Raw genomic sequence first — 13,909 nt, 5'->3', positions numbered from 1 at the left:
GCTAATTAAAGGCGCATTTATTCTGCTCATGTGATGGACGCATGAGCGACAGATTAATCAACAGATTTCTATTTTAAAATTGGATAAATCATATTAGAATAACTTGTTAGCACAAAACACAATCTTTCAAGGATTTCTGTTATTTTACATATTATTTGTGTACTATTTATACGGTGTTTTGCGTGTCTACTCGTATTTATTCTTCGATTCTCGAATTGTTTACGCAAACACTTTCCTCCATTGTACTGATGTGTTGACATGTAAGAAAAACAATTACAGAAATGAAGGGTTTTATGTCAACAAGTTTACAATCGAGGCGGTGTCTGCGTAAGCAACTGGAGGACTAAAGAATAAATAGACATAAAATAAGGTAAAAACGTAATTTAAAAATAAACTTATGAAATAAGTATTTGAAGAATGAATAAACTCGTGCGTATAATCCTGAAAGAAAAATAGAAACTATTGGACGGTAATTGTTCCAACGAATGTTTTCTGAATACCAGGACAATGCAATAAAAAAAGCCAGTTGGTTACCCTATAGAAATTTCTTAGTCCAAAATATTGTTTTGCGTTTTTGAATCCAAGGGAAAACGTCTGTAGGGATCTAGTGCTACGAATATAAGGATATAATGTGGATAAGGGCAGGGATTCAATGTCCTGGTTGGGAAAGACTATGATGTAACCATCTGCTGCTCTGTTTTGTTCAGAGTTCAGAGAAAATTATATTTCTACGAAATTCATGTCACCACACCTTCTGTTAAAAATGAGAGAAAAACGATTACGTCATTAAAATATAACATCGTATGATGAGCTTCCTATTCCATACAATGAAGCCTTAATATTGCGATTTGAGAAAGAAAGAAGAAAAACGACTAAATATAGCATTTATCCATGTTTATCAGTTTACCCCCCGCGAGAAAATTTCTTTTAGTGACCCATTATCTAATATATCGACGCACCACGTACTATTTACAAAGCCAAAGATTTGCAGTTTAGTGCTAAGCACAGGCATATAAAATCTAATAGCAAACAGCACGCCGATCAGAAATAACACCCTGAACTCATGGCCTTTAATTGCTAAAATTCAAAACAGTCCAATGCATGCTTGTTGTTATCGTCTGCATATTGCAGAAACCTTGTTTAAAACTGACAGTAACGCCATCACGTTAACATCCTCGTAATGAACCATACAGAAAGTGTAGTGGCTGCTTATATTGAAAATAATTCAGCCCACGCAGATATGAAGTTCGCCAAGGCAAGTTAATAAAACTATTTTCTCTTCGGTCACTTTTAAATCAATACTTCATTCCCTTTTAGTAAACAATATTTTCTCAGTGAACTAACTTAGTTTGCTTTCGTATTGCATAATAAGTAGTATAGTTCGCCCACCATTTCTAGATCCCTTCTTGGCTTAGTGCCAAGAATAGTCGATTCATGCTGAAGGGGAGAAAGAAATGAAGGAGGTACGAATTGGTCGCCAACATGCGAAATCACGTGCTTTCTTGTCTGTCGCTGTACTAGCACTAGCTTGATTTTTGTTGTTCTCTTTTTGCATTATTTTTTAATGATTCATTTGTATGATGGATCCAGTACAGTCAACAAGTTCTATTGTTACACGTTTCAGTAGCTCTTGCAAAAGAATATTGAATAATGTGCTGACTATTTTGCGAAAAAGAATCGCCAGAAGGCCGTCTTCTTGTTCCCCTTAAGTCATAAAATGTGCAAGTGCAATTGCGGGCGTATCGGGGTCGACTGTTTAAAATAATTCGTAGGGAATCAAAAGGTGATGGTAAGCCAAAATTTAAATCGCCTAAAAAAAAGCGCCAGAGAAAGAAAACCATCGAAACCGTAGCTTTGAATGATTTTGATGTACACGTTATAAGAAGAGCTATTCACGAATTTTACGTGGTCGAGAAAAGAGTGCCAACTGTTCCAAAATTGATTCCTGTGCTTAAAGAAAAAATTAATTTTCTTTGGAAAAGAGAAACTTTAAGGAAAATACTTCATGAAATCGGATTTTGTTTTAAAAAGTCCCAGAATAAAAGAAAACTTATCATGGAGGGAATGACATTGTTTTATGTAGAACGCAGTATTTGCACGTATTAACACTCTACGTACATTTTTCCAACTGTTATACAAGCAAAATAGTTACACTTTAAAAACAACAATGTTCGTAAAAGAAAAGCTAAATTTTCCGACCTGTATTAATAAACAAACTGAGTTTGTTTATTATTACATCCCAGAAGACAGACTGATTACCCTATTATCGGAATGGATTCTCCTTTTTCTGACATGCGCAGAAGTGTCGAGGAACCTGAAATCGGTGGGCGAACTATAGTAAGCCATTATATAATTCACGTAGAAACATCATCAACCAATTAGCATTCAGGAAAATACTCGCGATCGATACCTGCAGTAAAATATTTTCACCCAAATTATTTATTTTATTAAACAGGAAGTTCAGTGAAATAACTAAAACATCGTTGATGTTTTTAATGTATTCTACTGTACATGTTCTAAAATAATGAAAATGAATGGAAGTTCCGCATGAATTACAGTTAATACTGAGAAACCTTAAAACAGTTTAAATGAATTTCTCTTGAGAAAAAAACAGGAAATACTTTAATGACGTCAGTAAATGGTTTGGAAACAAAAATACGCAAATGGACACCTCCTATTCTATTGACTACCTATCAGCTCATTTTACAGTAAATGAATGCACTGGTTTCCTGATAAAGCAGTCAACGCCCCCTCCCCCCAACTTACCATGCTTCCTATTTATTCGTATATTTTTTTGTTAATGAGTTTCTTGAATTTTTCAGAAATTCTAAGGGCATATGAATTAGTGTGATATCAACTTCTGGTATGGTATTGAAGTTGACGGTCCTTTATTTTCACATACATCGTTCCAAATGATTAGCGAAAAATAAAAAATTCCAATTAATAATAATAATGCGAAAGAGTAATTAAAATATAGGCAAATAGAATATATTTTAAATACCACTTATTCACAGTACATATGAGTAGAGAGTTTATTTTAGTCCCATAAAAAATAGCATAATTTTACTTGTTAACACGTTCATTGCCAACCACGCGATATCGCGCAATGCGAGATGTCACCAAACGGCCGATCACGCGTTATCGCGTGAACGTCGCTAACTAAATTGAAGGAAAAAAAATTTAAAAAATGGGCCACCACACAAAATTCCAATTTTCAGCTTGGCAATGAAAGTGTTAAGTCGTCTGTTGCCGATTACAGCGCCACGATCATTTATTAGCGGTTGGAAATTTGCTTAGCAAATTTAAATAAATGAATAACAATTAAATATGGTTAATTAAATAATTTAGGACACTGCAAATAGTCAGATTATTTGAAAAGGAAATTAAATGAGTTAGTTATTTTAATTTAACAGCTGTTTTTTTTTTTATTATCATTCTGAGCGTTAATCAAATATATATATTTTTTTTTTCTTTTTCTCCAAAGATACAAGTTAAAATCAAATTGAAATTGCTTTGCATGGTAATGATAATTTTACTTGATTTGACGATTGCGATGATCGTTTCGTGTTTACTGAAATGCATAAAATTAGCAATAATTTTAACCAAACAATAAGTTAATTTAATCATGCTGTGTTAAATAAGCAGATGATCTTTATCACTCCAAGTGCTAATCTTCAGAATGAGAATTTTGTTAGAATAAATTAGTACACCAACATATGATTATATTAGTTCTAACTTTAGAAGAAAATAAATCTTGGAAGGCTTGTCATTATGTTGCATTTCTCTTATGCCTTAAAATATTATTCAAAGGGAAAAATCAAAAGTATTTCAATAAAGTTTATATGCAGACACAAAACTGTATAATTTTTAAAATAAAAGGGAAATAAGTCTACACCAGTTATTCAGAATAACACAATATTGCAACAGGAATGTAGTAACTAATAAGACTTTTTGTGTGTTCTCTGACTGGTTTGTTTCGTCTTCGGGTTTAATTCAATGAAAACAGGCACAATGAAATACGAGAATGGTCTGAAAAGTTCTCGGCCTAACAATGAAAAAAAAAAAACGAATTTATAATTTCAAAATTATTTTGATTTTTCAACGTTGCTCCAGCGCCATTATCCCGTCCCTGTAGTGGTTCTCAGTAAGATCTGCAAAATACCCCTCTACAGTTGCAATCACCTCTTGATTCGAAGAAAAACGCTGACCAACGAGGAATAGGTTTAGTTTTTAGAAGAGAGAGAAGTCAGAGGGAGCCAAATCTGGGGAATTGGGTGGATGTTACAATTCATAGTGCAGATCCCTTAATTTTCCCATTGCCAAAACACCTTTGTGGGCAGGTGCATTGTCATGGTGAAAGATGATTGTTTTTCTTATGCAAACCAGGTCTTTGCTCACGAATTTTTTCGTCTAGTCCGGTTAAAACATCGGAACAATATTTCCCAGTTATTGTTTTATCCTTTTCAAAATAATTAATAAACAAAAGCATCCCAAAACACAGATGCCATGACCTTTCCTACTTATAGAACCGACTTTGTCTTCTTTGATGCCGAACAACCGGCTTCTGTCCACTGTTTTGACTGCTGTTTGGATTCTGGTGTGTAATGGTGAATACAAGTCTCATCCATAGTAAAAATTCGATGCACAAAATCAGTTTTATTCTTGTTAAAACGTTCCAAACACTGTTCAGAGATTTTCATGCGAGTGCATTTTTGATCTGCTGTGAACAATTTTCACAGCAGATCAAATCACCAATCTTGCAAAGCTATTTCATATGCAATTCTTCATGCAAAATATATCCTACACGTTCTTTTAAAATGCCTATAGTCTCAGCAATTTCACGCACTTTGACTCACCGACATCCAATACCATATCGTGCACTGATCAGTGATTTCTGGTGTTGTTACACTTTTTGGACGTCCTTCACATGGATCATCTTCAAGGCTGGTACAGCGAGTTTAAATTCGGCAGCCCATTTCTTAATTCTCGAAAACGAAGGAAAAGAGTGCCCATAAACTTTCATGAACTTCGAATGAATTTCTTTTGTCGTTAAACCTTCTTTTACAAAGAATTTTCTAACTGCAATTTTCTAATCAATTTTTCCATTTCAAGGGATACAGACAACACTTTTGCTTCAGACAGCTGTATAAAACAAACTACTTGAGAGAATGACTTGCAATTTCATACTGATGCTTATGACAGATGTACCAACGTAGAAACAAAAAATCTTGTCAATAGTGTTGAGAGTAACCTTTCAAATCACCCTCGTACAGTTTTAATAGGCACAATATTTGTTTTTTCTATCACAGAGACATCGCCTGGGATACAATATAAAATTGCACACCCACACAAAACTCACAAACAATTAGTGAGAGATGTTTTTTGACTCGGGTCCTAAGGTGGAGGGGGAGGGTTGTCCTTTATGGTGCTTGTAAACTAGCTTTGGCTAAAGCTACCAAACAAGCAAAAAGAATTGCATTTCTTCTGACTGCCTACCGATGCAATAGTAAGAGGGAGGGGGGGGAAGCCATTTCGTAAGGATAAAACGATAAAAAAAAAAGACCAAAGGCTTCTACTTGGCTGGGGTTACAAAAATTTTTAGACGGTCTACTTTCAGGATAGAGTTTCGTAAAGGTGGAAAAAAACTGAAGTTTTTTTCTGATATGCATAAGTAAAAAAGTGTAAGTTAAGTCTGATACTTATATTTTAAGATATTGTAATGTTTTCTTATTTAGTGGTATTGTTATTTTTAATTTTCCCATAATTATTGCATTTTACCTTAGGACCCTGCCACCGCTATATTTTAATCGCTTGGATAGAAGGTGTCTCCGTGTAGAAGAGTCTCTGGGGGCAAGTAAAAGAGGTATCTTAATCTGTATCATTAACATAATGTAAAAGTAATTAGGGAAGCTTTTATGAACTGTTTTTGCATATTATCAATGGTCACCTGAGCTTGATTTGAACTAAAATGAAGCCATTCCGGGGAAAAATATTAATAAAAAAAATAGTGCATACAACTGTAGTCAAAAGCGTTACCATATTTAGTTGAGGTAGATAATAAGAAAAAACTCTTCATTTTACTACCAAATAGAACACAAACAAATTTATTTACTGCTTTTCACACTACTTAAGCCTAATGAGTTGTCCTGCTGCTAAAAAAAAACAAAATATTAAAAAAAAAGAAAGAACACTGGTTTACGCACGTGCAAAGCTTCTCTTCTGTTATGCAGGTGTTTCTGTAGCTGTAATATTAATGGGTGTTTGTTTGGTTGGTTTATTTTCAATTACGTGTAAAGCAAGAAATTCGTGAAATATTTCTAATTTCCTGTATTTTGATTGGCTTACGAGATGAAAAATCCAAGTTTCATTGAAAGTGTGGGGGGGGGAGGGAATCCTGCTGCCTCCGTACGAGACCAGTAACTTGCTTGGTAAGCTCTTAAAAAGGTTCTTTGGGTCCTAGATGGAATTCGATTCTTAGTCTTTCCGATAAAAGGGCATCGTCCATTCCATCCGAACTGTGGAAGCTCAAGGAGACTCCACTTTGAAAGAAGTTATTGTTCGTCAAAAAACGGAGAGATACCATCGTAAAATCGCATCTGCTAATTCCATAAGACTGTGTGGATACAATTAAGAAACCATAGGGTTATAGCAGCTGAAAATTCTGTAAGCATAGTCGGTGGCGGCGCTAGGGTCTTTGCCGCCAGCATGCAATTTCTATCTAAGCGCCCCTGTAACGATCCGGGCGTGTGTGCCCCGACGGCGGCGCCCCCTTCGTAGCGGCGCCGCATGCACCTCATGCTCTGAATGCCCGCTTCCGCCAGCCGTGGGCAGAGTAGGTCCTTGGATATGAAGAACTAGGAAACTTCTTTGAGCTGTGCACTAATTTTTTGTTTGTTTGTTTCATTGTTTGTTTTGGTTTGGTTTTTAACATTAATTCTAACACTTGAATATAGGATTTTAACTAAATTTTAATTGGGTTTGATAAAGAAACATCGTTTTGTAACACAGGTCAACGGTCAAATTTGTAGCTTTCTGGTCTTCTGTCATAAAAGAGTGGATTCACCCTACCTTGACTTACCACTTCATTTCTTTCTCAATGAAATGGAATAGTGCGAATTCGAACCAATGAAAGGCCATCGATGACAGCCTTTCATTGGTTCAAATCCTTTCTATGACACGAAGAACCTTCATAAAGGCTTTTCAACTGAAGGTAAGTTAGTGGGTCTCATATGGAGATGGAAGTTTTTTTTCCTTCTCCGGGAAACTGGGAATTTTCATCCCTAGAAAAAGAGACGAAGCGATCAGAAGTGCACGCGCAGCAATTGTTGTTATGTTCCATCGAGTTTTTCCACTTTTGGTGATTCTATGAAAACATATGCTCTCCATTCAAATCTGTACCTGACCATATCTTTCAGAATTTCCAAGCGAGCGCATTCCAGTTGCTTCTTTAACTCCATCCACCCATCTAATTTTTGGTCTTCCTCTTCTCCTGCTTCCATCAACTTTAGCAAGCATCTTCTCCAGACTGTCATCTGCTCGCATAATATGTCCGAAGTATGACAATTTTTGCTTGATGATCATAGCTTCGAGGGAGCAATCTGGCTTTATTCTGTCTATCACTGATTTATTGGTTTGCTTTGCAGTCCATGGTATTCTTAGTAAGCGTCTCCAAACCCATAATTCAAATGCATCTATCTTCCTTCTTTCACTCTTTCTCAGGGGTACAACTTTCACATCCATACAGCACCACAGGGAATACCATTGCTTTCACGATTCTGATTTTTGTTGTGAGGCTAATATCTTTATCTTTAAAGATCTTGCTGAAATTTGTCATTGCTTTTTCTTTCCGAGTAATAATCTTCTTCTAACTTCTTCGGTACATAACCATCTTGATCAATTCGGGATCCTAGGAGCACAAAATTGTTAACTGCTTCCATTTTCTCCGCATCTATTTCAAAACCATTAAGTTCACATGTCGCCATAAATTTTATCTTTTTTGAGGTTAGGTTTAAGATCATATTAGCACTTTCTTCTTTAACTTTCGTAATGCGTTCCTCCAAATCTTCTTTGCATTCTGCTAGCAAGGTGGTATCATCTGCATATCTCAAATTATTAATATTTCTTCCATCAATTTTAATTTAATAACCAAATTTAATTTAAAAATTCAAATAATCTAAGAAATTTACCGGTGAACGCTTGTTAAAAACGACAATATTAAAACCCACCATTACAATCAATATTTATTTATTTTTCTCTTTTTTCCACAGCACGTCGGTAGCGATGCTTCAGTTGGTAAGGCCTGAGTTCGATCCAATAATAGTGCGATAATACTTAGAATGTTTTTTTTTTAATTGAGTACAGTTAGCAGCTATCAGTGAAAGAAAGAGTATTTCCAATTGAATCTGTTTTTTTTTTTCATAGTGTGCAAACTAGCCATCGAATAATACACATCCCTCTCATAGAATTAAAGACATGAGTGTGGTCTAAATCAGTGCTTCCCAAACTTCTGGATGTCAGAGCCCCCTTTGCAAAAATTAAACTATTTCACGGCCCCCCTCGAAAAAAAATCGTAATAGAGAGATATATTATTATAATATTTATTGTATTTATATTCAATACAAAACATACACAGCGAATATTGCAAAAATCAAATGCATGTATTACATTTTTTGCCTCTTACCGTTTGGTTCTGAAGACGATGCGGGCTGTTCTGGTAAAATATGAAATAGTGTCTTCTTTTTTTTTTGTGTGTGTGTGTCTGTTTCTGCTTTTTCTGATTGTTCGCTGGATTTTTTTTTTTTATCAACCACTTATCCATCTCAGGATTAAATTTTTTTAACGTAGAATAGATCAAATAATATCACCACTTACCGATACTGGCACACCACAGACTGATAACATGAAATTAGTGAATATTACCTGAATAAGGGAATCCCCGGACCAGGAACATTTTTCTCTTTTGTGACTTTTAAGGTAATTAAGCCTAACGCGAAACAGACAGCAAAGGCAGGTTATTAAAACGTGCATATGATTGGTGCAGTATTAACAAAAGATCGCACAACCGAAAGATAAAAGCATAGCTGACAATTGAGTTGAAATGCTAACTCTCTTCAACCGAATTCCATATGTGAAACTGCCATAACATTCATTATATATATATATAACTTAGTTTTAACACTTTTACGAATTTTAACACGTTCGGTTGAATTTTATTGCTGCCTTGGGAAATCGAACTCACACACATCTAATTAAAAACAATAGTTTTTAGTTAGATACTGTGTTTGCCCATGCAACATATGGTTTTGTTTCAGTCTATACAGCATAGTTTCTGTATGAGGGGACATGTGATTCATTAATTAGTGTGTTTTTATCCCAGTTGTCTCTAATTGCACTATTTGTTGAGAAATATATTACACAGACTTCTCATACCTTATTCACTGGCATAATAAAAGCACTTGTTTTTATTGCCTCTGCAGTATAGTGGCTGTTACGGAGGGCTTGTTGTTTACCACTGCAAGTGAGTTACTATCTCCCCACATGAACTTGTTTAAGCTTTTTTTCATGTGTGAAGTATATGCGAAACTTTTATTGGTAACAGAAAACTAGCTCGGATGACAGTGATAATATAAAACGAGTTTTGATATGTATATAAAGTCAATATCAACAAGTCCCTGATTACGAACGTGTGATGAAAGGGACAGGAAGGTTTGCAGCTTCCCTGGAGAGCATTCGAAGTAAATACCATTAACCACTGCTTTGAAATGAAACAACAGAATAAGCAATATTTACTAATATTCATTAAGCGCCGAAACACGCAGAAAGCAAAGTTTGTGAACCAACACGTGAATTTTTCCATTAAAATAAAAAAAATAAAAAAAAAGAAATAATAAATAATAAAAGTTAAATACGTTTCTTTTAAAATAAAAAAAATCTACTTAGTCTTAAAACGTTTTAAATTTGTTTTCATTATTTCACGGCCCCCAGGGGGGCCGCGGCCCACAGTTTGGGAAGCGCTGGTCTAAATCTAACCATCTATAAAGGGCGGGTGCGCCCGCGCGCTCACACACACGTGTTTGACTTAAATTTGTCTTGGTTGTGTTGATAATGATTGCAATCAATGCCTATTCCTTGCTTTTCCTCTCCCCTCTACAATACAATTTATAATTAATTTAGTGTTTTTGTCTTTTTCTATTTCAACTGAAGTACTGCAACAGACTGCCGTCCATGTAACATTGACTTCCTGTTTTTTTTTTTTTTTGATCCGATGCTACTAAACGGAAATTAAAGAGAAGTTCACACCTGTTTGTCTGGGCATAGTCGTCAGTGTGTGTGTGGGGGGGGGGGGGGTCGATCCTTTTGCGCCATTATCGCTACTCCCCTGTTCACTTCTTTTTAATCAGGACTTCCAGTCTAACCGGAAACAAAACAATCGTCAATGAAAAGTTGGCCTTACTCGTTTCGATTCGGATTCCATGCAAAGGGCTGAGAAGAAATCCGAGATGAGCCTTCAATGAACGTCATCATTTTTTTCAAAACACTGGAAATCCGCGGAGAAACAGCGTGAATTACGACTGATATTCAGGATACGTAAAACTTTGTAAATACGTTTCCTTCGAGATAAAGACAGGAAAAGAACAGAATGACGTCGGTGACATTGATTACAACAAATACTCTACGGACAAGTTCCTCTTCAGCCGTTTTCTAATATGAATGGACTTAACTTTCTGATGAACAAGTCGACGCCTTTTCCAGTAACTTACTTTTCATTCACGCCTTCCATTCGCGTGTAAGCTTCTCGTTATCTACTCCACTGTTAATTCGGGGGATGGTGAATCCTGAGTGCATAAACATGAAGTCAGGGATGGGCAAATTCTTGTTGCACCCTATTTATTTTTGTTGAATTATTCCTAAAATTATCGGTTTGTACTGATAGCCACGCGCCCAAAATTAAGCGCTTTTTTGTTTTTGAATTTTATAAATTTGGGCGCGTTCGGTTCAAATCTGATTTCCGAATTTCTTTGTCATCAATTGTTTTTACGAGAAGACAAACCTCACAAACAGATGACATTTTAATTTTAAAATAGGATATCAAATCATTTCGTAAAAAAATATTTATTACAAACTTGGGCGATTTGTCTTTTCAACCCTAATGGGTTTCGTTTGAAAGAATCTTCTAGAGTTTTTCTTGATAAGAAGAGAGCAAAGTGGATTTATTTCTTGAGGCTACTTCGCCATGGTGGTCTTGTAGAACTAATCTCCGTATTCATTTCCTACAACACGTAAGTTTTATTATTATTATTATTACTTGTCACCTTCATAGAATCTTAAGCCAGTCGGGCCTTCGTGACAAAGTCACGAAAGCCTGACTGAGTTTTTTCTTTTAATTGCATTCCTGCAATTAAAAGGGGAACAAAAATTACCATTAAGATTTGGCATGCTGATTGATTTTAATCAGCATGCCAAAATTCTTTCAACAAACACAAGTACTGCTGTGTAGCCAGAATATTCCGATTATAATTTGGACGTTTTAACAGCCGGCATTTTCGCATCATTTCAAAATACAACACAAAAGCTTAATGCTAGTTAGTTGAAAGAATATAATTATATAATTATAATGAGAGCAGGACATTTAATTTTCATTTCTTAAAATGTATCGGTACTTGATAAACGTTTTTTCAAGCACTGTTTTATATAAAAGTAGTTAACTATTTAAAATATACCTTCTAGTGTTTGAATTCGTGGTGCTAGAACAAAGACTGTTCTAAGCTTGATTCTAGTCGCCGACCAGAAGAACATTTCCTAAACCTTTCTTCAACCATTTCCTGAGTTACTCGATCTCTGGCAGCCGGCAAGTTTTTTCCTCGAGGATTTAATCCAGCATCGCAAGAAACTCGACCGTAGAATGCACACTATTGCAGACAATAATATGAATTTAGGATATAGGTCCGGAGATGATGGAATAGTCTGGTATGTGCAGACTCTTCCATCACTAAGAGGCTGCCCACTAGTTTTCGTTAGTTAGGACTGAAGAAGCTTCACGCACTCCTTTTGGGGAATAAAAAAATTAGGAAATTTTTGATTTTTTTTAAACTCTGCGTTCTTTGTGTAGGAAAATATCTGCCTTCTTTCTGTACGAAAGAAGGCAGATATTTCAAACGAAATAACTTTTTTATCCCCAGTTTAACTTCCAAGGGAGAAGGGCTCATATTAGTTGAAAACACGTCAGAGTAGTTTAGCATGAGGCTGGTATTGTCATGCGTGGTAGTGGCGGGATTCTTCATCGAAATGATTGCTTCACAAGAAGCTAGAATATCTGCGAAGAAACACCGAACCATTTGAAAACGTTTATAAATGCCTTTCATGTCCTAACAAGAAGAGGAGGAGGAGGAAGAGAGATTAGCTACTGTCTAATTGGTAGTTTAGATTACATGCTAAAGCAACTGAAGCATTGTAGTAAGTGCATTATCATAAACTGCGTTTTCCCAAATTGGTTTTGGTTTAGGGAAGAGGAAAGGGAATTTCCATTTTAGTTTTCTGTTTAAACATAATGTATTTGGGGAGAAAACAGTGCAAAGTAATTATAAACTTATAATCACCTTTTTCTGATGTGTCTTGCTCCGTCGAAAAGAGTGTCCCTCGCTAAGAGCTCTGTGCAAAAATCTGCCAAATATCAGTCTTTTCTCGCAGATCGAAGGAGATAAAGTAGGTTTTCCATTCTTGAGCGTTCCGTTATCTGCAGACAGCCCTTTACGAAGTTTTCCAACTGTTTTAATGAACTCAGTTGCAGTAAAGGTTTCACCATCCATGTCAGGAAGGTGGTCAGAACTAACGCTAGTTAAGATGCTGGACTTCCTTTGTGGATCTCGTTTTTCAGTGCAACCTGATGAAATCTGGTCGGCACTCTTTCGGGTGACATGCCATTTGGAATCCTCGAAGAGATGACATTTTTGATTGAAGTCGAAGTGCAAGCCGCTTGCCAAATACGACGGCGTGTTACTCGCGCTTGTAGAAGGCCACGAAGGACTACTTTCATCTCCAGTACTTTCGCTGACATCAAAACTCCCCTCAGTTCCTGCCGGAGTGTGAAAAGTGAACACCGGGGTTTGTTTCATATCTCCTAGTAGTTTCCAAGCAATCCGCTTAATTACGCCAACTGATCAGGTCCCTAAAAGAGATAATATTAAAGAGAAGTGTAAGAAATTGTTCACTTATCCAAATGAATTCAAAATTAAATTATTCCCAGAATTATTTACATGAAATGATAGAGGAAGTTCTCATTAAGAGGCAGTTAACAAGACTTAAATGCATTTAATTTGAATAATCCCATTATGTGGTCACGAACTTCAGCTAAATGTGGATTGCTAAACTGGAATAGATTAGTTTGTCAGGAGATTTGGGAGGATTAGCTAGAATCAGCTGGTAAGTGCTTCTCGCATTTGTGTAACATTCCACTATACATTCAGCTGTTTATATACAGAATAATTATGTTTAATTTGTTCTTGGTATAAACAGACTGACTAGTGTGCAACGCTAAAAGACATTTAACTAGCAAGATTAATCCAACAACAGTTTTGCTCAGTTTTGCTCATTTATCTATCCATCTCTGGTAGATTGGATTCGTTTTTTCTGCGGACAGTTCATAGACTTGCTGGTGACACGAGTACGGTAAACATCTGTCGTCATCTCGTTTTCGGAATCCTAAATAGTTTTATTGTGTATATAGGATTTCAAAATGTATCGTTCTTTACTTAGTCGAACAAGTTCACTGTTTAAGATTTTCTTTGGCCATCTTTTATCATTCGTCCTCTTCTCGTGTTCAATGTCATCTTAGTATTTCTTTTATACTTTTATATTAAGGAAAAATACCTTAAAAGTGTAGAGTTGGAACATCTAAGAGGTAGACAGGAAA

The 13,909-nt window shown here is 35.8% G+C and overlaps 1 long non-coding RNA gene across 1 annotated transcript in view; it reads left to right on the top strand.

Annotated features, from left to right (window-relative positions):
• The first annotated feature begins 1,162 nt into the window (after window positions 1–1,162).
• Window positions 1,163–13,909, top strand: part of LOC150110681 (uncharacterized) — a 45,949-nt gene continuing 33,202 nt past the window's right edge. The window contains exons 1-2 of the long non-coding RNA XR_016548571.1: window positions 1,163–1,255; window positions 5,784–5,863. This is a non-coding gene — a long non-coding RNA (uncharacterized LOC150110681). The remainder of the gene's footprint in view (window positions 1,256–5,783; window positions 5,864–13,909) is intronic.

This window comes from Typopeltis vanoorti, chromosome 1, assembly GCF_054136105.1.
Source record: "Typopeltis vanoorti isolate ZY-2024b chromosome 1, IOZ_Tvanoo_1.0, whole genome shotgun sequence".
NCBI classification, from domain to species: domain Eukaryota; kingdom Metazoa; phylum Arthropoda; class Arachnida; order Uropygi; family Thelyphonidae; genus Typopeltis; species Typopeltis vanoorti.
Note: the sequence above shows the minus strand (reverse complement) of the source record. Positions and strands in the feature narration are given on the sequence as shown.